Source organism: Neophocaena asiaeorientalis, unplaced genomic scaffold (genome assembly GCF_003031525.2).
Source record: "Neophocaena asiaeorientalis asiaeorientalis breed wild unplaced genomic scaffold, Neophocaena_asiaeorientalis_V1.1 scaffold29, whole genome shotgun sequence".
NCBI lineage: Eukaryota > Metazoa > Chordata > Mammalia > Artiodactyla > Phocoenidae > Neophocaena > Neophocaena asiaeorientalis.
This window is the reverse complement of record NW_020174423.1, coordinates 1,077,502-1,105,099: the sequence shown is the minus strand read 5'-3', so window position 1 is coordinate 1,105,099 and position 27,598 is coordinate 1,077,502. Positions and strand designations below refer to the sequence as shown.

The following is a 27,598-nucleotide window of genomic DNA, read 5'->3' as shown; positions in this document are numbered from 1 at the left end:
TCTGCTTCTCCATCCAGCCAGAAGTTCCAGAGTGGTGGCTTGGGAGGTTGGGTCTGTCTCCTTTAGGTGAGGAAAATTCTCTCCTTTACATCACCATCCCCACACCCTGCTTCACTCACAAACGTGACCTATCTGGCCCTGTCCTAGACGGTGCCCCAGGTTCACTCCTATGAACATTTAAAGATACAATTAAAGAGAGAGGAAGATGAACTGGCCAGGCGGCAGGGTGGGGGCAGAGAATCCTATGGATGCTGTGGTGGCTTTAAAACTTGTTGGCAAATTCTGTGATATTTCTCCCATGTACAGGTGGAGTCAAATTCCCCAACTCTTGAATTTGGGATGGCTTACTCACATCCACCAAATAAAATGTGGTGGAAGCTGTGCTGGTAACTTGCAAATTTAGATGAAAAGAGCAGTAGAACTTCTGTCTGGTGCGCTCTCTCTCTCTCTCTTCCCCCCACCCCCGCCCCGCCTCTTTTTCTCATTCAGGATCTTCACTTGTGGAACTCGGCCACCAAGCCACATGGAAGCCAAGCACCCATGGAGAGGCCCATGTGAAGAGAAACCAGGATTCCCCATCCCAGCCTTCTGGCAAGCCCCTCACCTCAAGCCCCCGGCCAAAAACCAGAGCCAACTTGCCAGCCACGAGAGGGTGCCATCATGGCAGTGGGTCCTCCAGCCTCCAGTTGACCTGTCCCAGCTGATACCGTGTGGAGCAGAGATGAGCCTTCCCACCCAGCCCAGCTCCGATTAGAGATTCGTGAGGCATGTAACTGATTGCTGTGCCCCGTGGTTTTGGGGTGATTTGTTATGCAGCAATATCAGAAAAGACGCTTAGACTCTAAAACTTTTACTAGTAATTCCAATATGGAACCTATTAAATATGTCTTCATCTAGTGAGAGGACAGAAAAATGAGGGAGAAGGCAGGTTCTATAGCTTCTACATTTTTTAAAACCATGAGAACCCAAATATAACCCCCAAAAAAGGTACGCGTGACCTTTCACACTTGACATTTTACTCACTTTTAAGGGCTATAAAAAATGGAAGAGGAAAGAGGATGAATGCTAATGATGCTGGGACTGGAGAGCCAGAGTAGGCATGCCTATCTCTGCCCCTTCACTTTAAAAACCCTTGCAATACTTCCTTTTTCTTCCCAAGCTGCTTACTTTTGCTGGCAAGATTATTTACAGTCAACCCTTCTTCCTAGAAGGACATCAGATCAAATTCCCAAAATGCTCGTTCAATAACATTCAAGGGGTGAGGGTTGGAGCTCTGAAGCCTTAGGGCGTGTTTTCTTCCTGAAAATTACTCTGCACACTCCATCACATGAAGTTCCTGAAATCCACCCAGCAGCATGTCACTTCCTTGTTCAAAAACAAATGAGCACTCCCTTTTACTTACTGTATTAAACCTAGTTTTCTTTGTCTATCTTTTATGGTATCATGGCTTCCCCTTGTATATTGAACTATACTTCCCAATCTGCCTTGGTTATTCTCACCTTAAGCTTTGATTCACGCCAAGCCATAGCCCCTTACCTATGTCTTTTTTATCAGCCAACTGTCTTTCAAAGCCATATTCAAGCCTAATCTCAATTAAAAAAAAAAAAAAATTCCCTGACCACTGCAGCTGACAGCAATCCCCCTCTCCATCTGAACTCTTGCGGCATTCACAATCCACGGGGCTCATCTGGTATTTATGCAGATCTTCCCGTTCTCCACCACTCATTATGGGTCCTTCAAGTGCAGGACCATATGTTATTCAACTTTACATTCCTCCCCATCACTCCAAACATACCCACAAGCCCCACTCAGCATCTTGAATATCTTATGTGTTCAATTACTGCTTGTTAGATTAGTTAAATGAACTAAATAATATGGCAAATAGCCTGCAAAGTTCCATCTAGTAATACTTTTATTTTAACCAGTAACTACTCTTAAGGAATGAAGCTTTAATTGGGCAATTCTGAGCCTGAGCCAGCCAGCTGGGGTTGATAAGTGTTTGATGGGGGAGGGATTGAGGAACACTCAAATGGGGAGGTGGCTGCCTATGTCAGACCTGCCCAGGGAAATTTATCTTCTGTTTATTATGTATGAAGAAAGGTGTAGAAATTATTTAGTGTAAACCTTCAATTTAGAGATGAAGACAGTAAGACTCAGAGAGGGTAAGTAATAAGTCCCAAAGCAGCTGGTTATCCGCAGAACTGGCCTTGACCTAATTTCTCCTGACTCCAGGAGTTCTAGCATTCTTTCCACTACAGAAAACTGGAGGACTACTGCCTTTTCTCAATAAGCACTCCTCTTTGAAGAGCAGCCTATAGACAGTATTTCAAATTGAACATTTAAATGATCTTTTTAAAGTCAATTTTGACTGTGAAGAATGACCCCAATTGCTAGACATTTTCTTCTCAAGAAAAAAAAAAATCCACTTTTTTATTCCTCTGACTGAGAAAGATGCGTTCATGTATCTAACTTGCAAGCAATTTCTCCAAAGGAAAAGGGGATTCTTATCTGAGCACTGCATCATACAGTGTCTCTGGGATGAAAACAGCGAACCAGACCAAGTAATTGGCATAGCCAAAAGAAAACTATAAAAGATGAATGCCGATGCATTAAAAACAAACCCAGAACCCAGGACATTTCTCAAGTAAATGTGTGCATTTACTTGAGAAATTGATAAAAAGCAACTTAAATTACAAACCCTTTTCTTTAAGAGGCTCAGCAATCACTCCTTGTTAGTATACTAGCAAATCCTTTTTACCAGATTTACCTTCCAGATTCTAAGATGGATTAAATCTTTCCACTGACCTTGTCAAAATAGGCCTTTCTCATAACAAGAAGTAATAAAGGCAACTCCATGGCCCAGATTAATAAGATCAGACGGGTAGGCTGACACAGACAGCAGAACAAAGTCCCCCAGTAATTTTTAATTTAAAAAAGTAACTCATGAGAAATGAGTACTCCACTTTGTTTTCAAGTTCTGGCTCTATATTTTGATTAAATAAGGAAAAGTTATTTATCTATAGCTATAGCTATATCTGAGATAAACATACTTGTCAACACATATGTCAAAATAGAAATTTAAGGAGTACAGTGGTATATAGTAGTTAAGAACCCATCCTCTAAAGCCAACTACCTAGTTGAAATCCCAGCTCTGTCACTTCCTGTGTGACGTTGGGAGAGTTACTTAAAACATTTTCTAGTTCAGTGTCTTGATCTAAAACATGAAATTGATATTATTAGTTAATTCACAAGGTTTTTATTAGGAATCAGTGACAATACATGGAAGGGACTTAGTGCCTAGTAAACACATAAACATTAGCTGTTATTATTATCTGGGAGAGGGGCAAAATTATTAACATGTGACTACAGATGGTCTTCCCCTATCCCCTCCTGCTTGTCAGGTCAGCTCCAGGGTTTTCTCTTGTTGCACTGTCTGAGTCTGGGTGTGAGAAAATCCACTAGAGAGCATTCAAACTCTATTTCCCTGGGGGAGGTTCTATGTAGGAAAAAGGGTCATGGGTCGAGTGTGTGGGCTTCGGGGAAGATGGCTAAGTGTATGAGCTAGACAGTACGTGTCAGCAGAAAAGTAACAGGGAAGCCATTTAGAAATGAGATGGCAATATGAAGAGAGGAAGTTTCAAGCAACTGCGGCATGAAATAGAATTGAAAAGAAGAGAAAAGGTATATTTAAGAACTTCATGTTCGTTTCATGTTCTTTGAGAGTTATGATAAAGATAGGAATTAATTTTTTTTGTAATTGCTTTGGACTATGGGACATTGTTCCCTTGGATGTGAGGCTGTACTGAGACTGAGCCTCAATTTCATATGGGTGCAGAGCAAGTTAGGGAGACAGAACAATTTGCACTACATGGCTTCAGATTTACAAGAACAGATTATCACAAAGCGGTAAACATCACTGAGCAGAGCACACAGCTTTAAAAAGAAGCTAAAACATTCCCTCCATGTATTCACTAGAGGCCTTTAAAAAATATTTTAGCAGTAGGCATCGAGAGCCATAAAAACATTTATCCCCCTCCACGGGGTACTAATTCATCCTAAAGGAAAAAAAAAGAAACGCTGTACACAAGAAGATGCTCATGGCAACATTATTTATAACAGTAAAAAAAAAAAAGGAACCAACCAACCAACTAACCAAAATAAAGTGCACTGATTTAATAGAATGATACAACTTTGTTTAAAGTGGTAATGTTGACACTTGGGAAAATGTCTTAAAAACCCAGAATACTGAATGCTGATCCTGGAGCTGTCCACTTCCAGCTTAAGGACACAGAAAAGATCACTGCCCTTAGAATTATGGGCTATAGCCTGTTTGCTGATGCTTTCTGGGTAACCCAGGCTTTCAGAACTCCTTTATTTTCCTCAGAAATGACTTTAGATTAACCCTCATCCAATTAACCTAGTATCTGCAACTGCCCACCAGTTTCAAGAGATCTGGGCCTGGCCCCTCTTATTCTCCTTAGTTCTAGTTTAAGAATAACAAATAAAACTTTTGCATTTATTCTTCTGGTTTTGAAGGTTTTTAAGTTTCACATCCTCTATTGGATTCAGAGGGTTAATAAAGCCTTTGATAACCCATTTCTTTAAATAACAGTCCCAGCACGCCTGGAACAGTAAGTAGAATCCTGGGAACAATGCTCTTGCTGAGAACCTGTGTGATCTCTGCCACATAATCTGTAGAATCAGACCTGGGTTTTTATTTAAGGAACTTGCAGAAAAGGAGAGAAACATAACATGTTAACACCATTCATTCCTTCATTCATTCATTCCACAAATAAGCACCGAAAATGTGCCAGACACCACTGGGAGCACAGACTGTCACAGTCCCAAGCTGCAAAAGATGCAGAGAACAGTTAATTCTCATGAAATGGGATGTGTGCCTTGAGAGAGCAAGTGTGGGGAGACAGAGGAGACAGCTAAGCCAGCTTCCAGTAAGTCAGGGAAGAGGAGGCAACATTCTCCCTGGATTCAATCGGAAAGATTTCAAATCAATCGTAGAAAAAACGAAGAAACAGGCGCAATTCAGACTTTGTATTCTTATTTCTAAGCCATATTCTTTCAGCCTGTCCTCTTCTATTCTCCTAAACACCGCCTCCAAATACCATTTCAAAAGCAGACACCATCAATGTAATCTGAGAACCAAAGTCCCCTCAGCAAATAGCAGATAAGCTAACATTCTCCAACAACCCACTGTGGGCCAGGCCTTCATCCAACTGCCAACCTTGCCATTTTGATTTTCTCTGTCTTGGATGAAAATATTCTCTCTCTCCATCCTGGTATGGTTTTAATTTAGCTCTGTGAATGACAGTAGTAGGAAGTAGTTTATTTTGGTTTTAAGTAGAAAGGAAGACATATTTTGCTTTTTTTTTAAGAGTGGCAAAGGGCACGCTGAATCATCTTCTTTTGCCTGACATCGTACAGACAATGTGCTATTTTTATAGAAAAGATTCATCTTCTCTAATTTTGATGGTGTCCTGAGTAGCCTCAGTGTGACAAGTCGGAGAAACTACACAGTGACACAGACTTGTCACAAACACAATAAATTATCAGGTGCCCCTCACCTCTCCTGGAAAAACTACCAAGGCTGCTTGTTCCCGTGAGGCTGAGACCCTTACAGCTTCATGCAGGATGGGAATTTGAGAAGAAAGGGAGTCAACATTGATCCATCTCCATTGTAATCCCACTAATACAAAAACCCTAACCTTGAAATCTGATTTTAGCCACTCCAATAAAATTTCAGGAGAAAAAAACAATTTTGAAACATGGAGAAGTTTGCAAAAGTTATCTACTTCACATAAATAGTACTAACTCATGTGCCTGAGTTCTCCCCCAAGGCAGCGGGGATCCAGAGGAGTTCAGGGAGGGCCAAGGAGGGCAACAGAGAGAAAAGACAGGGCTGAGGAAACAGGGCAAGAAAGAGTCCAGCCAACCACCCAATGCAAAGGATCTAGGTAAAGGGGAGATGCAGGTAGAGAATAGGAGAAAACAAAGGAGAATGGAACAAATCTAGAGGTACTATTTATAGGGTGTCTGTGGAGAAGGCAAGAGCCAGGGAGGGCCCAGAACCATTTCAGAAGGCACAGGCAATACAATTAAAACCCTGGCCATGCTCCTCCCAACTGCACACTGTCCACCATCCAGGGCAAAAAGGGTCTCTTGAAGAGGCAGTCCCCTTGAAAATCCCTCAGGAACGTGTCTCTCTGGGGCCTTGCCATGCCGCTTGTCAAAAATTTCAGCACAGCTAGTTTGGGTTCTTGCGCTGGAGTGAATCTTTGGTTGAGCACCAGCTGAACTAGCTGGCTTCATTTATTGGCCATGTTGGATGAAAAGCACATTATTAAAGCTCTATGCGGCAAGATGCTCATACCATGTAAGTCATGTGAGAGGCAAAGCCATCTGAGCAAAGAGTGTGGGCGGTGATGCCCTGATGGAAGGGCAGATAGAAGTGCCGGTGTTATTCAAATGTTCAGTGGGCTTGTTCTTCCTCTTCCCGCTTCCTCCTTCCCTCCCTCGACCCTAATCACAAAGAGCTCAATTATGATAAGGAAAGTGTGTCACCTTTTCCCAAAGTCAAGTGAATTCATGAATTTCCATTATTAAGCTAAAATATATGTATTAACTATAAAGGCTGAAAATGTAAACTGCTTCAACAAATATTACAATATATTAAAATAGGGAAGGACAATGAATGCAGGTTGATAAAGAACATCAATCTATCATGGAGATCTTCCCTCCATTTTGTGATTGACAGGAAAGACTCTATACTATAATAATACAAATCCCAACATCCCAGCCGTGCCACTTACCAGCTGGCTGAATTTGGGCAAGGTAACTAACAGCTGTGTCTAAGTTGTAAGCAGGATTAATAATGGATTGTTGTCTAAATGTCCATCGACAGATGAATGGATAAAGAAGATGTGGCACATATATACAATGGAATATTAGCCATAAAAAGAAACGAAATTGAGTTATTTATAGTGGGGTGGATGGACCTAGAGTCTGTCATACAGAGTGAAGTAAGGCAGAAAGAGAAAAATAAATACCGTATATTGGTGTGCCAAGGCCTTGGAGCAGCACCTGGGACTAAGCAGGCATTTAATAAATTGCATCTTGAACAAAAGAATGGGGTGATGAGACTCTTTTGCTTTTGTAACTTATGAGTTCTGAAGATAATTCTAAATAGAGAGTTTCAAAAATATTAAGAACTGTATCAAGCAGCCTTGAGGAGACTATGTATATAATTTTCCAAGCTGTATACCTTAAAGAGCCATCTCAACTGAAAATATATAATCGGGAACACTGATTAAAAACCAGTCTTGGACTTGCCTAGCAGTGCAGTGGTTAAGACTCCGAGCTTCCAATGCAGGGGGCACAGGTTCGAACCCTGGTTGGGGAACTAAGATCCCACATGCTGCACGGCGTGGTCAAAAAATAAAAATTAAAAAAAAAAGTTTAAAAAAACAGTCTTGTTGCTGTGCACTTATACACATCAAGTATAATTCAAGCTCTACTGGAAATGATAAACTAATTGAGGACACACGAGGTAAACAAGCAAGTGGACATGGTCTGTGTTCCCACAGCACCTAGCAGAGGGTCTTGCTCACAGCAGTTGCTCACAGAAACGTATTTATTGGTTACTGACAGGGATTTTACTCTGTCAGTAATAACTGGCTGAGAGCTTTTGAGTGGAGGCAGATCCTGATAAATATGAGAGTCTAGGAAACTCATGTAGCAAAAGCAAAGAAATTCTGTGAGCAGGCAGGCTTGTGGGAGGGTATCTCAATAACCAGACCATTAGGAAGGTCCTTGCCTATGGGGGTAACAGTGGGAAAGGAAACAAGTCTGTCTTGCAGAGCTAGAAGGGATGACCGTGATGACTAAGTGAACGTGAGGGAGTGTGGAGGGCAGCGGAGGTAAAGATGCATCGATGTTTAGCACCACAGCGAAATGATCCTGATACAGACGGGAACAGCTGCCAAGGACAGAGATGATCTTTTCATCAGTGTTAATGCCTATTATCGTGGGGTTTGGGTTCTTAGGTTAAAGAAAAGGTACAGCATTGCATTAACCACTACCTACTGCTCTAACACTGTGAAGAGGTCAGATCAATAAGGGTGAAAAGATCTCTGTATCCAGAGTCACTAACTATAAGCACCTCATTGATCCTAGCTACTCAAAACCATGACATTCCTTCATAAGGCATGATACACAGATTTTTTTTTCCCCTAACTTTGCTCAAAATCGCAATAAAACTAATTTAAGCTATGAGAGTCAATGACTTGAAATTTAAGCCAACTGACCACTAGAATGAATAGCTTATGATCCTTTTTTTTTTTTACTTTTTTACTTTAACATTTTTGTGATTTAAAGAGAGCAGCCAATATGACTGAAGACAAAGCCAGACCAGACACTTTTCCAAGCTAGGGAAAAAGGAAATACAGTCAAGACGAATAACAGTGAAAACTAACTAAATGACATAAATAATACCTTTAAAGAGCATGTTTTTATTTTATTTTTTCCAGAGCCTTTTATGTGAAGGTAGCTTTGCCCAAGAATCCATCACAAATATGGAAAGGAAAAGTGGGGTTAATTAAATAGGAAGAAAACATCACAGCAAATAGGAGACTGACAGCCTCCACTGCATCATATTTAAGATTTGATATGAAGTATTTCAGAGAGACAGTCCACCAGGAAAAGCAAGATCAAACATGAATTTCTTTTCCCAAGAATGCAATCTTCTGGGCACTGTCGATTCATCACTCACTAAAAACCCGCAGCTGAAGAAAACATTTTCGGATCCCTTCGCTGAAATTGCTGCAACCCATCTATTTTCAGCACTATTTCTCTGAGACTCACAGCAGAAGTTCTTAAATGATCCTGGGGCCAGGTTTTGTTAAAGTTGCCAGAAGCATTTAAGATGGTTTTGTTGCTTTGCTTTCATTTTCAAATAATCTGCAACTGAAGGTACCAGGCTAGACTGAATGCTTTCCCAGAAGCAGGCCTCTCTACCTCTTGGTCATCTGGGTCTGTTTTCATTAAATAATCATGCACCGAAAAATCAATGAACTGGAAATGATTATTTAGTAATTACATTTAGCTCCAACAGACACAACTCATTAGGACAAGAAGAGCACACACGTTACAATGGCCATTTTTAACTCTGAAAATGCCAGTTGGGGCAACCAACAATGCAAGCTATGCCAGTCCTCCTCCTCCCTCAGGGCTCAGGAGGTCAAATTCAGGCTCCGCATCATGTTAAAGGCAATACCTTTCTCACGACACAGTGAGGCCGAGGAAACGACAGATCAGGGTCTGTGCACTAAAAAACTTCAGAACAGGCTAAGGGAGTAGCAAGTTTTTAAAACAATAAAACTGGCTCTATAGAAAACGGATTTGCTCATTAATTGAATGCACCTACTTTGAATTTCCTCTAAACGTAATGTCACGAGTAATCATTTCAGGGGCTCAAATAGCAACAAACCATTTTGCTCGCTATTCCCCATCCCTGCTACAACACCCACAACCCTACTCCACCTCTCCTGCCCCCATGTCACCTATACTGTTGGCTTCCTGTTGGGTTTGACTAATGGGGGCACCAGGAAAAGACGGGAGGGCTGAGAGGAGAGCAACGAGGTTTTGTTTCCCCTACTCTCTCCCTGTTTCACCTCAGTGTCTGACCACAGTTATGGCCCTTCACCGCTACGGCTCCTGTCGAGTGGCCCTTCCACCATGGTTACAACCCTCCCTGGACTCCACTATTTGTCCCTCTTGTCCCTTTGGCCTGGGGATAGCAACGGCTTCCCGCTGCCACTAGTTCCTGGGGGCTAGACCACCCCTTGTTTGTTCTCATAACCCTGCCCATGGGTTTGCAATAATCCCTTCCTTCACTAAACTCTCTTCATTCAAACCCTCCAAGGTAAATTCTGTTTCCTGCCAAGATCCCAATGCAATCACTTTGCAAAATAAATATAGCAGTGCTTGTTTCCTCACTGAAGACGGTGAGCAAACACAAAAAAACCAGTATCTATGAAAAAAACGTGCATGAGCAAAACAAACCTCCACCAACCTGTTTTGGCAAACTTGATGTATTTAATGTCAAAAACAGCAAAATACAGCTAATATTCCTCCTTGCTAACTTCTACTCCTTTTTTTGAAATGAAGGGGAAAAGAATCTCACCCACTCACTCCCACCATCAAAAAAGCCTCCACAGCATAAACCCCAAGAAAGCCTAATTCTAAAGACTAGTGATTCTCCATTAAGTCCCATGGATGCTTAGGACACATGAGCTTTTTTCCCATTCTTATCCTTTTGCAACTACAAAAAGAAAAGGAACATTTTCTGAGTCTTTTTCTTTGGTGTCCAGAATTTAATTCACTATACTGCAGAATGGGTGATGATATTGCCTTTCAAAAACTAGAATCAAGTAACAAAATAGGGAAAAAATAAATAAAAGCACTGTTTCATCCAAATTGTAGAAGGTGGTATATGACACTCTTAAAATCTGTTATCAATTCTAAAATTATATCTCAGACAGCCATTCTTTTTCTTCAGTCTAGGTATTTATTTATTTAGCTGGAGGCTACAATTCTTTTACTATCATTAACCCACCAAAAGAATGTTTGTTGAATTTGCAACAAGTTGATCAATTGTACAGTTTTCGAGTCTAAATGTAATGTTTTCGTTGGATCCTCTTTTTTTTTAAATTAAGGTATGGGCCCCTCCTAACATTGTAGCTATGAATTAATAAGCAGAGCACATGTTTTAACCCAGGCACAATTAACTAATCAGACTCTCTCTCCTGCATTTTTCTTTAACACAGGGCTGCTTATTCTCACCTCAACCCCTCTCTCAATGCATTCTCCACATCCATTCTCCACCCTCTCTTCTTCCTCTGTGCCCAGCAACTGTATTGTCCATTCCCTGCCCTCTGGCTTCTTGTTAAGTGTCGCCAATGGGGGGCACCCACAGGAGCACAAAGACCCATGTCCTCTGAACACTGGAATCTTAGGTTGTGGCAGTGGCTGGTTCTCCAACTACACATCCCTGACTACTGCTGCACCTGGTGGCTGGTCCCAAAGAGGGGAAAGCTTTTCATTGTTGAAAGCTCCTGGTTGCCTTAATATCCTTTATTTGTTTCTCTCACCCTGCCTACATCTCCATAAACAGCACTTTTGCTAAATTCTCTCCAGGCTCTTCCAGAGTGTGCTTTCTGTTTCCGGACCTGTCCTGGACTGACAGAAGCAGGACTTGGGATGCAAAACACAAGGTACCCCTCAGGCAAGGGGAGGTCTCCCAGGCACTGGTTTCTGAGCACTTGTCCCGTGTGCCCAGAGTCTGTCCCTGGCTTTGGAAGAGCAATGGCGATTGAGTTCTAGTGTCTGAGAACCACCCGGGAGCTTATTAAAAATGCAGATTCGAGGAAAGACTAAGGAACTATCACAGATTGGAAGAGACTAAGGAGACATGATGACTACATGCAATGTGATGTCCTGCACTGAACAGAAAAAAGGACATTAGTGCAAAAACTGGTGAAATTTGCATAAAGACTTAGCTTAATTAGTATTAGCGCATTGATATTAGTTGGTGAATTTTGACAAATATATTCTGCTTATGTAAGGCGTTAACATTAGGGGGCGCCAGGTGAAGGAAATATAGGAGCTTTCTGTACTATTTTGCAACTTTTCTAGAAATATATTCCAAAATAAAGTGTTTATTTTTTAAAAAAGCAGACTCCCAGACCCTGCTCCAGACCTCTTGAATCAGAATTTCAGGAGTGGATATTTAAGCAGGTGGCTTGAGAACTGAACTTTGAAAATCACTGTCCCTAAAGGACTTGGAAACTATTATCTCAGGTTGAGATAAGGATGGAAACAATTGTTTACAAATGCCAAGTTGCAGCATAATTACTTGACTATTTAAGGAAAAGAACTAATCAAAGCTTTGTCAAAGTTCACCTTCTATTCCAGTTAATTAGAATGATTCATCCCTCGACCAGTCTCCGTATTTAGTTTCCTGCATAAAAACACTTGAAAAGGTACAGGTAATTATAGAACCAAAAAAAGAAAGTGACAGTAAAGTCCTTCCACTTCCTCCTCCCTCTGAGATCAAGGGTATTTTTGCAGTACGCGTCCTTTTTATGTCCCCCAACTTTGAGTTTCCAAAAGAGCAGGGCCAATCAAACAGACTGCTGGATAGTGATTTTCCTCATCTTTTCCATCATGGGTTATCCTGTTTCCCTAAGCTTTAAGCTCCCCGAAGGCAGGAGCTCTATTTTCAGTTTCTTCTGTGTTTTTCTACAGCTCAGTTGAATGTTCTTCATCTACTACTTTGATGGATTGACAACCTGCACTTCCCCACTATGCTCATATCTTTGCCTACTTATTTTAGATATAATTCTTATTATGCCATTGGAACGTGTAAGAAGGGGATGGGTAGAGGTGAAAATGTTGGCATTATTATTGCTCGTTCACCAACAAAAATGTTAACTGAGAATCTACTATGTGCCAGGCACTGCTCTAGGCACTGGGGATCTAACAGTGAATAAAATAATCTCCACTTTAGGGAGCTTAACGTCAGACCAGGGAGACAGACGATTAAGCAGATAACTGCCAAACAAGTTATAGGTTCTCCCTTACCATCCTCACACTTAGCTCATCATGACAGGGCAACCAGAAGAGGAATTAGGAATAGGACAGGTAGGTTCTAGTTCCTGGTCTACCTCTGGTAAGAATGATTTTAAGGGAGGCATAAGCTCTCATTCAAAAAAACGGGAATTAAAAAAAAAATCTGTCTTTCTGTCTTCCAGGGGTTGTTAAAAATCTCAAATAACAATGGATGTGAAAGTGCTTTGAACACTGCAAAATGTTATACAAAATGTCAAGCAATAGAAGGTAATGACTTAAACTGTCCCTGCCCACTAACTCTAAACCAAAAAATTAGTGGTTCAGTGGTCTTCCCATTAAGCAGAAATTTCAGACAATAAGCATTTATAAAAGGCAATCCTTTCAAAGATCGAAGCTCTGTTGCTTTGGAGTTAGCAATTAAGGAGAATTAGATTAACACCAAAGAACTGGGCCAGAGGAGAGAAGTCACCTGTGAAGAAAGCAGGCCTGTCCTTTTATTCACAGCAGACCCATCTGGCTTCACTCTCCTTGAATAAACAGGGCTCAGTTACTGCAACTCTTGTCTGAAATTGAAAGGGATTTCTTAGCTAGAGCCATTCAACATTTCTAGTTTATTCAAAGAGAAGCTTCCAGATCAGAGATGAAAGAAAAGCTTCTCCAAGTCTGTGCTAGAGCACATAAACCTGTGAGCAGTCTTCAAAAATGTCTTATAAAAAATGATGCTTGGAGAGAAATTTTGAAAATCAGATTTGCTGTTTCAGATAAATACAGTTTCTATTCTCAGCTTCTAAGGTAGAAAATGTTCTATCAGAGCAGTTTACCATCTTCCTCTCTGTCTGGAGAAGTCGATGAGCTTCTAAGGGCTCTCTTTGGATGCCATGGTAACAGCATGATTCTGGTCAAGTCTGTTGTGTCTGGCGTACAGCTTAAGGAACTTTCAAATGCTACCTAAGAAAATATGCGTGACAGCCCTGCTGGCATGCTTGAACTGGACACACGACCCACTCTCTTCAGGGGCACATACACCTGTACGCCTCAACGGTGTCCCAGCACCGGGCCAGCACTAGGGTAACTCAGTGAATGGAAGACACTCGCAAAGAACTGAATGATATCATCAAGTTTTAGCTTTTATTCCAAAATGTAAATTTTATTCTCTAGCTTTTGCTGTGATTTCAAGTGTGGAAGACTTTCACGAAGATTACTTCAGCTAAATACAGACATGAGAAAAAGTTGACTGTTGAGCATGGGAACAGCAACGGGATCAGAAAGAAGTTTAAGTTGTTCATTTGGGTCTTCAAATGCACTTAGCCTGCAAAATCATGAAGGGACAAAGGAGAACTACTGGCCTACGGAAAGCAACAGCATTTTTGGCTTTCTGGGTAAGGCAGCATCACATCCAGCATGTGGGACCCTCTGAAGTCTCCTCAGACTGTCTCCCTAAAGATGATACTTTCCCTTAACCTGAAGTACTGAGCAAGTGTCAGATGATGGAGACTTCCTCTTCACTGTGGTTAGTATACATGTGTGTGTTTACACCACTGTCAGATTATATCAGAAGTCACTTTGGAGCTCACCATTTACATGAACCAATGACCACCTCAATCATTTCTATATATGTGAAAGAAATTTGATCTATGACTCCAAAGAAAGCCCATGAGTGAGCTGAATTTCTTCAGGAAATATTTAGGAAGCACATGCTATAAGCAACATGCTGAACCAGGAGCTGAAGGAGAAACAAAAGAAACATCATACTTGGCCCTTTTTTACCTTTTGGTGGAAGAGGAAGATAGACCCAGAGGAAACAGTCAGGTAGCAGTTTGTTCTCTTTCTCTTGTCTCTTAGCCACTCTCCATTTCCTTATTGACCTAATGGAGTTCTCCTGGCCTTGGCCTCCACCCACCATGTCCATTAACCATTGTCTCCATCTTCATGATACCCCCATCTGACCCCGCACACACATCTTGGCCTCCCTTCCTCTGTGCCCAATATGAGATGATTACAGTCTCTCCCTAGACCCCTCAATACCTCTGTTCTCTCCTCTTCCCAACACTGGATAATCCTGTATTCTATGTTCTCCCCTCTAACACTGAACACTCTTGGAGAAAAACCATGTAACCATGAAGATGCCTTCAATGAAACCATGAAGAAAGGACCACTGGAGAATGTTGATTCCCTGATTAGAATGTAAGTTCCTTGCAGGAGGGACTGTGTCTCACGCTGCTTTGTTAATAAGCCCAAGGGCACATCAGCAGGCTCAATAAATCCTTGTTGCAATAAGTTAATACCAAAAACAAAAAATTAGAAAAGAAGGGTCCATACTCATACTTGGACAAATAGATTTTTTAAACGTTCACACATGGTTTATATGCAAATAAACACAGTTACTTATTCAATGCTTTATTAATGCTTTAAAATAAAGCATTCAATAAAAGAGCCTTAAAAACAGCTGGTAAAAGTTCTTCTGTGGATTTCAGAGTTGTAAATCTCTTCAAACTTCTTTTATAATTTAGAACTTTTATAACTTAAGATGGTTCCTCCTGGCAATTAAAGCAATGTAGTGAGATCTCACTACACTGAATGGCAAACCACCTCTAAAACTTCACCAAATAGAGGCCATCCTCAGGTCATATCTGTATTTCTCCCAGGGAGAAATGAAAGGGTCTCCATGTTGGCCAGAAAGGCAAATATCAAAGGAATCCTGAAACATCACGTTTCAAAGAGAAGAAAGTCAGCATCCTCTGAGGGAATGGCTGCTGTGAGGTGTAAGATTTCAGTGGGACATTGCTTCCTGAACAGGGGCCCCAGTGCACCCCTGGGTCTCTGAGACCACACATGGGAATGCAGAATTCTCCTTCCTCATACCAGGGGCAACGCTGTCTCAGAGCTGGGTAGGGACTTCTGCTCTGCCAAGCCAACTGCACCACAGGCCACAATCCTCATACCGGCTTGGCAGGAACAAACCCAAATGTCACCTGATTATCCTACAAATGGAATAATGTCTGATAAGAGGCTGATTGGACAGCACACAATGTCATTTCCTCTAATTAAGGAACTCTTGAGAAAAACCAAAATAGCCACAAAGCACCGTCAGCAAAGCAATCAGCAGCAACAATTAGCTGTCAACTCAGTCCTGAGCTGAGCCTTGTGTAGTGAGCAGGGGGGTTGTTATGGGTTTCCAATCAGCGTGACCGCAGGAGTCAAGGGTGACCAGGCGAGAAGAGGGGCTGGAGCCTGCTGCACACCAAGGAAGTCTGCAGCAAAACCCTCGGGTTGGGGGACGGGGCGGGGCGGGGGGGCGGAGGCAGCAGCTTGTTGGTTGGTTTCTGTGCAGCAATGACGTGGGGGGGATGCTATAAAGAATCCTGCAGCAAGCTTCCAAAGCAGCTGGAAGTCTACTGGCTGCAGCCCATGCTATTTATTTGCACTGAATCATTCTTCTTCTCAACCTGAAACTATTCTACAAATCTTTAAAATCTATAAGCAGTTCATCTCCATCTCCTTTATGAGGGTTTCACAACTTCAACACATGTGAATTCTCCCTTTGCTCAACTCTCATAAGAGGTTACCATCTATATTACAAAGTCATTAACTGTAGGAGTTGGGAAAAATATAACACAACTGTCACAATATGTCATAATACATAAGACATTGCGTGTGTGTGTGACACACACGTGTACGTAACAATTATTAGGAGGGGCATTATTCTCGCCTTCCCAGCATCCCTGCCTGGGCACATAAAATAAAACTGTGTGTCTTCTTAAAAGAAGGTGACTATTGGAAGGTGACTTCTACCCTTCACTACATCCCTTCACTCCTCCTCAAGGGAGTGACTCCTTGAATTGCTCAGACTGAGTGAGGGAAAGTTCATGGAGGTCTGGACACCCTCCTTTCTATTCCTGGCCTCAGCAGCATGTATTTTTCTTTTCCATGAAAGAAGACTTCAGCAATAAACGTAATAGGATGCCTTGATTCTAGCTGATTCTGTCCATAATTTAAGCTCATTCTTCAATCCAGGATCACTGGGAATAAAGCTGATATTTAATAAAGCTCCCTGTCTGTCTGATGTCTGCATTTAGTTCTCCATCCACAGCAAACCCAGCCCTGATTTCTTTTGCACCAACAATACGCCCAACTCAAAGATGCATTTCCCAGCCTCCCTTGCAGCTAAGGGTGACCACTAAGATTAAAGCATAATTCACTGGTCCCAGGAAACCAGGACAGCTCTTAACCTGGGCTGACTCAGCTAAGAGGCCCCTCTGTGTCCACCTGCTTGGAATACTTCCATGATGGTCCCAAGTTGAACAAGCTATGTTAAAACAATTTAATGATATTGCCAGAACTCTCTGACTTGATATCTCTCACTGAGACATGGGGGCAGGGGGTGGGGGGAGGCTTCAAAATACCTGGATACAAAAGCAAAGGTAAAGACAAAAGGAAAGCAGATGCTATAATCCAGCAATCATGGCCAGCATTTTTTTATGAAATCCAGGGAAAGAGGACAACTTAAGAACTGGGATAAATGTAAAATTAACCTTTACTGAAAGTTGAGAAAAAATAGAGAAAACTAGAATTCTGGCAGCACAGTCGCATCACTGCATCACAAGATACTCAAAGTTGGGAAGATTCAAAAGCTGAGGGTCTCTCAGCAAGAACCTTGTCTCCAAAGGTTCTTGGGATGGGTACTGGCTAGAACCCTTTAGGCCAGGCTTTGAAGCATCAATGTAGGAACCTGTTGCTTGAGCTGAACCCAAGGTGGAGAGGAAGAAAGAACTGCCCCTAGGAGGCAGGCTTCAAAGGTCTAAGAAATCCCTTTATAAGAGGAAGCAACAGAAAAATCCCTGCTACAAGAAAGAGTCAAGATTTTTGGGTGCTAGGAACACAAAGCTCAAAGAAGAATTTGAAACTAAGAAGCTTTAACTATGCATATCGATGATAATTGTTCAATTAAATTCAATAATTTAACTAGAAAAAAACATTTAAATGCCTTAGTTTAAATATGTGTGCACTACAACCCAGTTTATTCTTTTTTTTTTTTAACATTATATGTATTTCTCTTTTTTTTTTAGTAAATTTATTTATTTTTTTAAATTTAATTTTGGCTGTGTTGGGTCTGTTGCTGCACATGGGGTTTCTCTAGTTGCGGCGAGCGGGGGCTACTCTTCGTTGCGGTGCGCAGGCTTCTCATTGCGGGGGCTTCTCGTTGCGGAGCATGGTCTCTAGGCGCGCAGGCGTCAGTCGTTGCGGCACGCGGGCTCTAGAGTGCAAGCTCGGTAGTTATGGTGCACGGGGCTTAGTTGCTCCGCGGCAAGTGGGATCTTCCCGGACCAGGGCTCGAACCCGTGTCCCCTGCATTGGCAGGCGGATGCTTAACCACTGTGCCACCAGGGAAGTCCCCCAGTTTATTCTTAAAGTAGGGTTACCTTCACAATATTTTGAGTTTGAAGGATTTTAATCTCATTATTAAAAAAAAAAAAAAAAAAAAAAAGAAAAAAAGAAAGAAAGAAAAGAAAACAGTGATTGGGTAAAATAGGGGTCCCCAACCCCCAGGCCGCAGACCGGAACCAGGCCACACAGCAGGAGGTGAGCGGCGGGCCAGCGGGCAAAGCTTCATCTGCCGCTCCCCATCGCTCCCCACTGCTCGCATTACCACCTGAACCTCCCTCCACCCCACCCCACCCCCATCCGTGGAAAAATCATCTTCCTCGAAACCGGTGCCTGGTGCCAAAAATGTTGGGGACCACTGCGGTAAAACACTACTTCTCAAAGTGCACAAGAATCCCTCAGGGATCTTGTCAAAATGCAGACTCTAATTCATCAGGTCTGAGCATGGGACCTGCGATTCTGCACTTCTAACAAGCTCTCAGGTGATACTGATGCTGATGCTGCTGGTCCTGCCCTGATGGAAGACTCTCAGGCCCAGAATCCTGCACTGACACAAAGAAGAGGTCTGCTACCACTGAGGGAGGGGCAGGGAACTCTCTCCCACCCAAGCCACCTACAGATACAAGGCAGAAATGGAATGCCACGAAGAGGAACAGGAACATGGACAAACCTGCAGTCCCAAGGCCTGCCCAAGATTGGAGCTGGACCAGAAGAACTGGGAACCCCCTAACATAGCCACAGCTTTGCACTGAGCAATGAGCAAGAGCCATTCACAGCTAGGAGAGGAGCATCAACATGGAGAGCTATCCCCTCAGTGGAAAGCTGAGGATGGAGTCTGGACGGTGAGAAAAACCCTCTGGCACACCAGGCCACACACTAAGCATGAGGTAACTTCAGTCCACCACTGGAAATCTCTGCAGTCTGCTTGGCTGAAGAGAACCATAGCAACCAGGAGGCCAACCCCACCCAAACTCCCTACTAACTACTAATCTTATTAACTGCTAACAAGGGACCAAACCATTCTTACATTAACAGCCTTGCAAAAGAAGTGTGCCCATTTCTGGGTGGCAATATTATCAACTTTATTACCTACTGCTCTTCTACCAACAACGTCCAACATGCAATTAAAATTATGAGACATTCAAAAAACCAAGGAAAAAAAACCTATTGTCAAGATAAAGCCACGAACAGAACTAGACAGAGAGATGACCCAGATATTGGAATGATCAGAGACTTTAAAATGGCTATGATTAATATGTAAAAGGCTCACATGGAAAAGAAGGATACAATCCAGGAAAAGATGGAGAATTTCAGCAGAGACATGGAAACTACAGGAAAGAAAAATTCTAGAAATAAAATGCAATATCAGATGTGAAGAATTCTTTGATTGGCTGATGAGACAGGACACAGTGAAAGAAAAGAAGCAATGAACTTAGCATTTCAATAGAAATTACCCAAAGAGAAATGGTAATTTTAAAAAGTGTCCAAGTGGACTTCTCTGGTGATCCAGTGGTTAAGAATCTGCCTGCCAATGCAGGGGACACAGTTTCGATCCCTGGTCTGGGGAGATGCCACATGAGCCACAACTTCTGAGCCCATGCTCTAGAGCCCGCAAGCTGCAACTACTGAGCCCACTCGCTGCAACTACTGAAGCCCACGCACTCTGGGGCCCATGTGCTGCAACTACTGAAGCCCACATGCCTAGAGCCCATGCTCCACAACGAGAAGCCACCACAATGAGAAGCCCATGCACTGCAACAAAGAATAGCCCCTGCAATGAAGCAGTGAAGACTCAGCGCAGCCACAAAAAAAAAGAAAGAAAGAAAGTAAAAGGAAAAAAAAGTGTCCAAGAGCTGTAGAACAATATTAAACAGTCTAACATGCATGTAATTAGAGTACCAGGAGGAGGAGGAGAGAGAAAGGTGTGCAGGTATTTAAAAGGGGGAAAGGACAGCTTTTTCAACATATGGTGCTGGAAAATGTGGACACTCATGTAAAAAATTGAACCATGACCCTTACCTCACACCAGATATAAAAACTACCTTGAAATGTGTCATATAACTAAATGCAAAACTTTTACGTTTTAACTATATTAAACTATAGTTTAACTATAGTTTTAACTATAAAATTTCTAGAAAAAAATTAAGAACATCTCTGTATTTTTGGTTTTAGCAAGGATTCCTTAGGACACAAAACTGCTATCCATCAAAGAAAAAATTGATAAATTGAACTTCATGAAAATTCAAAATGTCTGCCCTTTGAATGATGCTTTTAAGAGTATGAAAAACAAGCCACAGCCTGGGAAAAGGTATTTGCAAAGCACACATTTGATAAAGGGTTTGTATCCGGAATAGATTCTATTATAGCTCAATAATATAAAGATAGATAACTTAATTCTTAAAATGGGTGACTGATTTCAACAGACACTCCACTAAAGAAGATATGCAAATGGCAAAGAAGCACATAAAAAGATGTTCAACATCATTAATCATTAGGGAAATGAGAAATTAAAGTTACAACGAGATAATACTACAAACCAACTCAAAATTGCTAAAGTTATGGAGACTGATTATACCAAGTGGTGGAGAGACTGTGGGGCAACTAAAATTTTATGTATTGCCGAATGGAATGCAAAATGGCACAGTCACTTTGGGAACAGCTGGAGGGATTTTTTTTGTATAATGTTAAACGTATACAATCCAATATACTATATAGTATATGACCCAATAAACCTACTCCTAGTAATTTACCCAAGAGAAATGAAAACATACATCCATACAAAGACCTATTAATGAGTAATTATAATAGCTTTATTCATAAGAGCCAAAAACTATAAATAACCCAAATGTTCATCAATCGGTTAATGGATAAACAAATTGTGGTACATCCACACAATGGAATTCTACTCAGCAATAAAAAAGAACAAATGACTGGTACTAGCAATGACATGGATGAATTTTTGACAGTCTTTGAGATTTTTTTTAAAGAAATCTAAAACAAAAGGCTACATACTGTATGACCCCATTTATATATTCTGAAAAAAGAAAAAACTTTAGGGACAGAAATCAGATCAGTGATTGTTACTACAAAGGAGCATTCTTTCAGGTGTTAGGTACATTCTGCATCCTGATTGTGGTGGCGGTTTCAGGATGGTACACTTTGGTGAAGCTTATCAAACCATAAATTTCAAGAGCATGAATTTTACTATGTGTTCATTATACCTCAGTAAGCCTGACCAAAATAAATAAATAGGTAAATAGTGCTATGACAAAAGGATGGCTTCTGGTCAAGCACGTATCCACATGGAAAAAATTAATCTTGACCCTCTACCTCACATCATATACAATAAAACCAATTCCAGATGGATCGTGGCTCAAAGTGTAAAAGAAAAATAATATAGCTTTCAGAAGAAAACATAAAAGTTCTTTGTGATCTTAGAATAAGGCCAAGATTTCTTAAATAGGTACAATAGTACCAACCACAAAGAAAAAAAAATGGATAATTTACACTATTTTAAAGAAATTTCTGACCATAAAAAGAGTAAAAAGGTAAACCACAGGAAAAAAAGTAGATATTTAAAACATATATATCCTACCAAGGCCTCAAATCCAGAATACATATTATTAAAATGTCTACAATTCAATAAGGCAACACAATTTTTTTTCAGAAGACCTGAATACGCACTTCACTTTTTTTTTTTTGAGACTTGAAAGGGCTTCTCACAAAACAAGATATTCAAACGGTCAATCAACATATGAAAAAGTATCCAACTTCATTAGTCTACAGGGAAATACAAATCAAAACTACACTATGATGCTACTTCACACTTAGCAGTAGAGACTAAATGAAAAAACAAACAACAAAACAGAAAATACCTTGTATTGGAAAGGATACAGAGAAATCAGAACTCTCACACACTCCTGGTTAGCATGTAAATTTTTAAATTAATAGAACCATTCTGAAAAACTGATAGTATCTTCTAAAGCTGAACATACACCTACCCCATGATCCAGAAATTCCCTTGCTGCAATACATATCCAACAGAAATGTGTATATATAACCAAAAACAAAATTTGCCAAAACTGACCCAAGAAGAAATCAGAAAACCTAAATAAATCAGAAATTAAATCAGCAGGTAAAAAGTCTTCCCTCAAAGAAAACAACAGGTCTCAACTGTTTTACTCTCATAGTCCCCCATACATGCAAGTAGCAAGCAATTCCAATATTTTGAAAACCATTCCTGGCAAGGAAAACACCAGAAAAAAAAAATTTTATCCAATCTCAGGATAAAACTAAATCTTAGCTAAATATAGAAAGGATAATGCATCATGACCAAGTTGATTTTGTCTGAGAAATGCAAGGTAATTTAATGTTAGAAAATCAATTAATATAAATTACCATGATTAGATGAAGAATAAAAATCATTTCATCAGCTCAGTAGATTAGAAAAGCATTCAATAAAATTCAACACCCAAGACAACTAACTTGCTTTTAGCAAACTAGGAATAGAAAAGAAACTTCTTAATCTGATATAGACTATTATTAAAGTTCCTCCATCAAATGATGTACCATAACTGCCTACTGTTGGATACTTAGATTCTCTCCTCATTTCGTTTTATTTGGCAAGTATAATTTATGCTGTGATAAACGTCTTTGTGCATGTTGATCAAGTTGCCTAACCTCTCTGTGTCTCAATAAAATACACCTAACTTATAGGGCTGTTGTAAGGATTAAATAAGATGTTAGATTTGAGTCTTAGGAAAGTCTTGGGAGAAAAGCATGGTTTATAAATCTGAGGAAATTTGTTCTGCACTTACCTGGCTGAAGATCTCTCAAAGCACACTGCAGGCTCAAGTCAGAAGTCGTCACTCTGTCAAAAATAAAGTTATTATCTTCAGGTTATCAGGAACTAAGGATGTAATATCTGAGGAAGGCAGTCAGTGATGGGGGCTATTGCTTGCTGCAGGATTCCCTTGCATCATTTGATATCTTCTACCCCTCCCAGCTACCATGTCTCAAATCAAGTGAAGGTGACTACAACCATGCTCCCTTCATCTGCCCTTGATCTACAGCACCCCATTTTTGCACAGCAGCCAGAGTGAAATTCTAAAATCTGAGCATGACATACCACACCCCTCCTGAAACCCCTTCCACAGCTTCCTCTTATCCACAGGATAAAGGCCAAGCTCCTTGGCATGACTTATAAGGCCCTTCATGATCTGATGCCTACCTACTTCTCTAGCCTTGTCTCTCATCCCCGTAGCACTGTCTGGGCTCCTACTACACTGGACTTGCTTCAGCCCCTCACTCCTTGGCACGTCCCAGCTTTCACACACACCACCCCCTCTGCCAGGACCGCCCTCCTCTTCCCCTGGCTAACTCCTACTTGTCCTTCCATTCTCCACTTAAGTGTCACTTCCTCACTCAGGCCATCTGCTCCCCTTGACCATCTTAAGCTCCTCTATTTACACTTCAAATAAGCCTGCAAGTCTTCTTCTGTAATATCGTACATGCAACTACTTATTCAATATATCTTGTCTTCCCTGTGCACCCAGAGATCGTATCTCCTCTTTCACAGCTGTATCCTCATGCCTATCCCAGCACTGGTCTCACAGTAGACACTTAATAAACATTTATTGAGCAAAAGAATTACTAAACTTATTCCTCAGGTCTTAGCTTTCCAACTCATCTTTTGATTCATACTGATAATTTAATTGACTTCCTACTTCATTACCATACTTCATTGATTAAGATTCACTGGTTGTAAGAGACAATGCTATTTTACATAATAGGAAAGAAAAAATGGTTGCAAATTAAACTGTGATACAATACTAAGCTTTAGAATTTTTATCTTGTACTTAGTGAAAAAGCTCTATTAGATTTACTTAGGCATGGGTTTTATTATATTCATAAAAATGAAAATGTAAAAATATTAGTGAAATAAATTGGTTAGTTACTCCAATTTAATTTGATTTAGATATCACATTCAAAACCCACTCTTTTTTTTTAACATCTTATATCAAAACTACAATGAGATATCATCTCACACCAGTCAGAATGGCCATCATCAAAAAATCTAAAACCAGCTCTTCTGAATCACTTTTGCCACAGGGTCCAATGACTGTGTTTTTCCACACAATATTGTCCTCTATACCACCAAGAGATTTAGTGATGCAGCACTTCTTAAAGGAGTGCTCAAGTATTGCATCTGGGATTTTCTTCAAAGCTTTCTAATGCTTTTCCACAGTGTTGATGCTGGCAAGAAAATCTTGCTAACAGGTGTCAGCAGAAGAGTTCAGTCAACACCTAGGACCACATTCCTTCCTCAGATGATCATGGAATGGACTGCTGACTGAAACAATGAGCAGTTTCACTCGTGTTATCATGCAACCAGAACTACCAAGTTCACACACGCATGGACAATGAAGCTACAGCACAACCATCGCCTGGCCAACAGCAATGAAAGAAGCTTTCGAGTGTATGACCCATCCTGGTATCAGAGTATTAAAATGTGAAAAGAATAAAACGTGTCTTAGAATCAATGAAATATGAGAGGTCAAAAAAGATTCTTCAAGAGAACTTGGGAAAGTTAATAAAAGGAAGAATGCAAGCTCATTCTCTCCCTCTCCTTCCCTCCTACACACACACACACACACACACTCAATCACTCACTCATGGTCAGAGGCTCCTCACATGTTGGGAGATGGGTGCAGGAGGCATGAGTTGAGAGGAGGGTGGAGATAAGTTCAGCCCATGCTCCTCCAGCCCAGTCCTGCAGCAGGTGCTTCCAACCCTGGAGGAAGAAGGCATTTCCTGCCTCTCCGCTGGCCCAGCCATGCCCCCATGGACAGTGTCCTCCCAGGGGGACTCCTTTCTCTAACTACTTTTTGACCTATTAAAATACTTTTTTTTGCTTCTTTTTTTGTGGTTAAAAAAAAAAAAGAATATGAGATCTATCTTCTTGAATGTTTAACTGTGTAATACAGTCTTGTTAATTACCAGCACAATGCTGTACCACAGATCTCTAGAACTTATTCACCTTGCATAACTGAAACTTCATGCCCATTGAATAGCAACTCTGCTTTTCTGCCTCTCTCCCAGCCCCTGGCAACCACCACTCTGCTTTCTGCTTCTATGAGTTCGACTGTTTTGATAACTCATGTAAGCAAAATCATGCAGTACTGGCTGATTTCACTTCACGTAACATCCTCAAGGTTCATCCATGTTGTTGCATATGACAGGATTACCTTCTTTTTTAAGGCTGAATAATATTCCATTGTATGCATATACCACATAAAACAGCATTTTTTTAACATCTTTATTGGAGTATAACTGCTTTACAATGTTGTGTTAGTTTCTGCTGTATAACAAAGTGAATCAGCTATATGCATATGTATGTATATCCCCATATCCCCTCCCTCTCGCATCTCCCTCCCACCCTCCTTATCCCACCCCTCTAGGTGGTCACAAAGCACCAAGCTGATCTCCCTGTGCCATGCAGCTGCTTCCCACTAGCTACCTATTTTACATTTGATAGTGTATATATGTCAATGCTACTCTCTCACTTCGTCCCAGCTTACCCTTCCCCCTCCCCATGTCCTCAAGGCCATTCTCTATGTCTGTGTCTTTTAAAATAGCATTTTTAAGGGCACAGTTTTTAAATAAATGGAAGTTTTTTAGAAATGTGTCATCACCTTAGAACAGAGCAGACTCTAGTGTCAGAGGTTATCTCATCCTCAGTCCAGCATTCAGGGTCTCACTTGTGAATACTCAATCATGGCTGGGAAAAGGAGGAGGAAAGGGACACCACTGGAAAAGTCAGTGGGCTTTTCTGTGCCTCAGTTTCCTCATCTGTAGTATGGTCATATAGGATTAGACGATTTATCAGTTCAGGGTCCCAGCATGAAAGAGATTACACACTCAAATGGGAGTTTTTATTAAGGGGATTATTTACAAAGTGTAGACAGGATTAAAGAAACCATCAAGGGATGGTAAAGCAGGACTTCCCATTGGCCAAATAAGTGATTGATGTGATCCATGGACACTAGCCTCCCAGGACCCAAAACAGCGTGCAGAAGCGGGGAGAAGGGATCTGGAAGGACAGAGCATGTTCATCTAGGATCATGTCTGAGTTGCCACAGAGCTGCAATATTCTGTGACCATTTTGGTACAGAATTAAGTTTGCTATAGCAAGAAAAAAATTCTGTTTACTCTAAAGATTTGAGGAAAATCCACCAGTATGCATTTTCTCATCATTCTATGCTTAGCTCAGATAGCAGCACCCACTTGCTGCTTTTGGAAACAGCTCAGGTTGAGAAGATTACTCTCGACAGCCCGTTTTTCTTTAACTGAGCTCTTACAAATGTGGGATTCTGTTTTGAGCTAGTAATTGATGCTTCTCCCTCTTGGTCTTATCCCCTGAGATTCTTCCCTTTTTCCGGAAGGAGGCTCCTGCAGTGTCCACTGTCTCACAGAAGAGACATTCCAACTGAAGCAAAATAAAGTCTCTTGGCGTTCTAAACCCAAGCACTTGGCGTCTCAGAGAACAGACAACATGACGAGCCAGAGCAATGCTTACCACCTGCTCTGGCCCACCACCCCACACCCAGGCCAGAAAGTATGGAGAGAAAGCTGGGACAAAGTAGACATTGTGGGTCCTGAGAAAAGGGCCCCCAAATCCTTTCCCCACCATGCTGAGGCAGTAGATGGTCAGCACCGTAGGGGCTCTTTTCCTCCTCCCACTCATAACTCATCTTTGAATCTCCCCCCTTTCCCTTAGCTGTGCCCCCCTTTCCGCCTGCCTGCCCTGCAGCAGCAGCGAAGCCCCATGGGTGCTCAGGACTCACAGGGGTGCTCAGTCCTAGGACAGAGCTCTGAGATTTTTAATTTTAGCAATCAATGATCCTTTTGAAAGTTTGATAAACAGTTGCTTCTAAAGAAGTTCCTGGTATCACTCGCCCTAAAGACCCAGGCAACGGTGCTGACCAGATTCTAGCATTCTAGCATCTAGCATCCTGAGTTCAGAGGCACTGCCATGCTCCAAAATGCACGGGGTTTTGCTGTGACTGTTATACAGATGTCCAACTGGGCTGCACCAGCCATTAGAGAGATGTCACGCTGTGTGGTGAAAGTTCTCTCAGAAGAGAGGGCAGTCACACTGCCTCAGAACAAAAACCCATATGGAAAAAAACAAAAATAAGTTTTCTGAGTAAACATGTCTTTTCTTCTTTCAAAGGAGTTAGACTATTTCCCAGAGGCTTTGTAAAGTGAAGAAAGACTCTAAGTTCTGGCAAATAACAAACTAAAAGGAAGCGGGAGGCTGCCATCCTGCCCATTCTGAAAGAGGCGTCTAGCTGGGCCAGAGGGTTCAGTCATTAGCTGGATGGCTGTGGTCAAATCGTGTAACCTCTCTGTGTCTCGTTTTCCTCATCTGCAAAAATGCCAGCGGTCTGGATGAAGATGATTATCAAAGTCCCTTCCATTTCTAAGAATATTTGACTTTCAAACTGGGAAAGGGACATTCCAGCTCAGGGTCCAAGGATCTGCCATTGAAAAATGAAGCAAAGAAGGAAGA

General features: G+C 41.4%; 1 protein-coding gene across 3 annotated transcripts in view; it reads right to left on the bottom strand.

Moving 5' to 3' along the window:
- The window catches only part of NCALD (neurocalcin delta), a 405,737-nt gene that overhangs the window by 254,196 nt on the left and 123,943 nt on the right, over positions 1-27,598 (bottom strand). For all 3 annotated transcript variants that reach the window (XM_024756600.1, XM_024756597.1, XM_024756601.1), the window contains exon 2: positions 22,842-22,894. The gene's annotated coding sequence lies outside the window, so the exon portion shown is untranslated. The remainder of the gene's footprint in view (positions 1-22,841; positions 22,895-27,598) is intronic.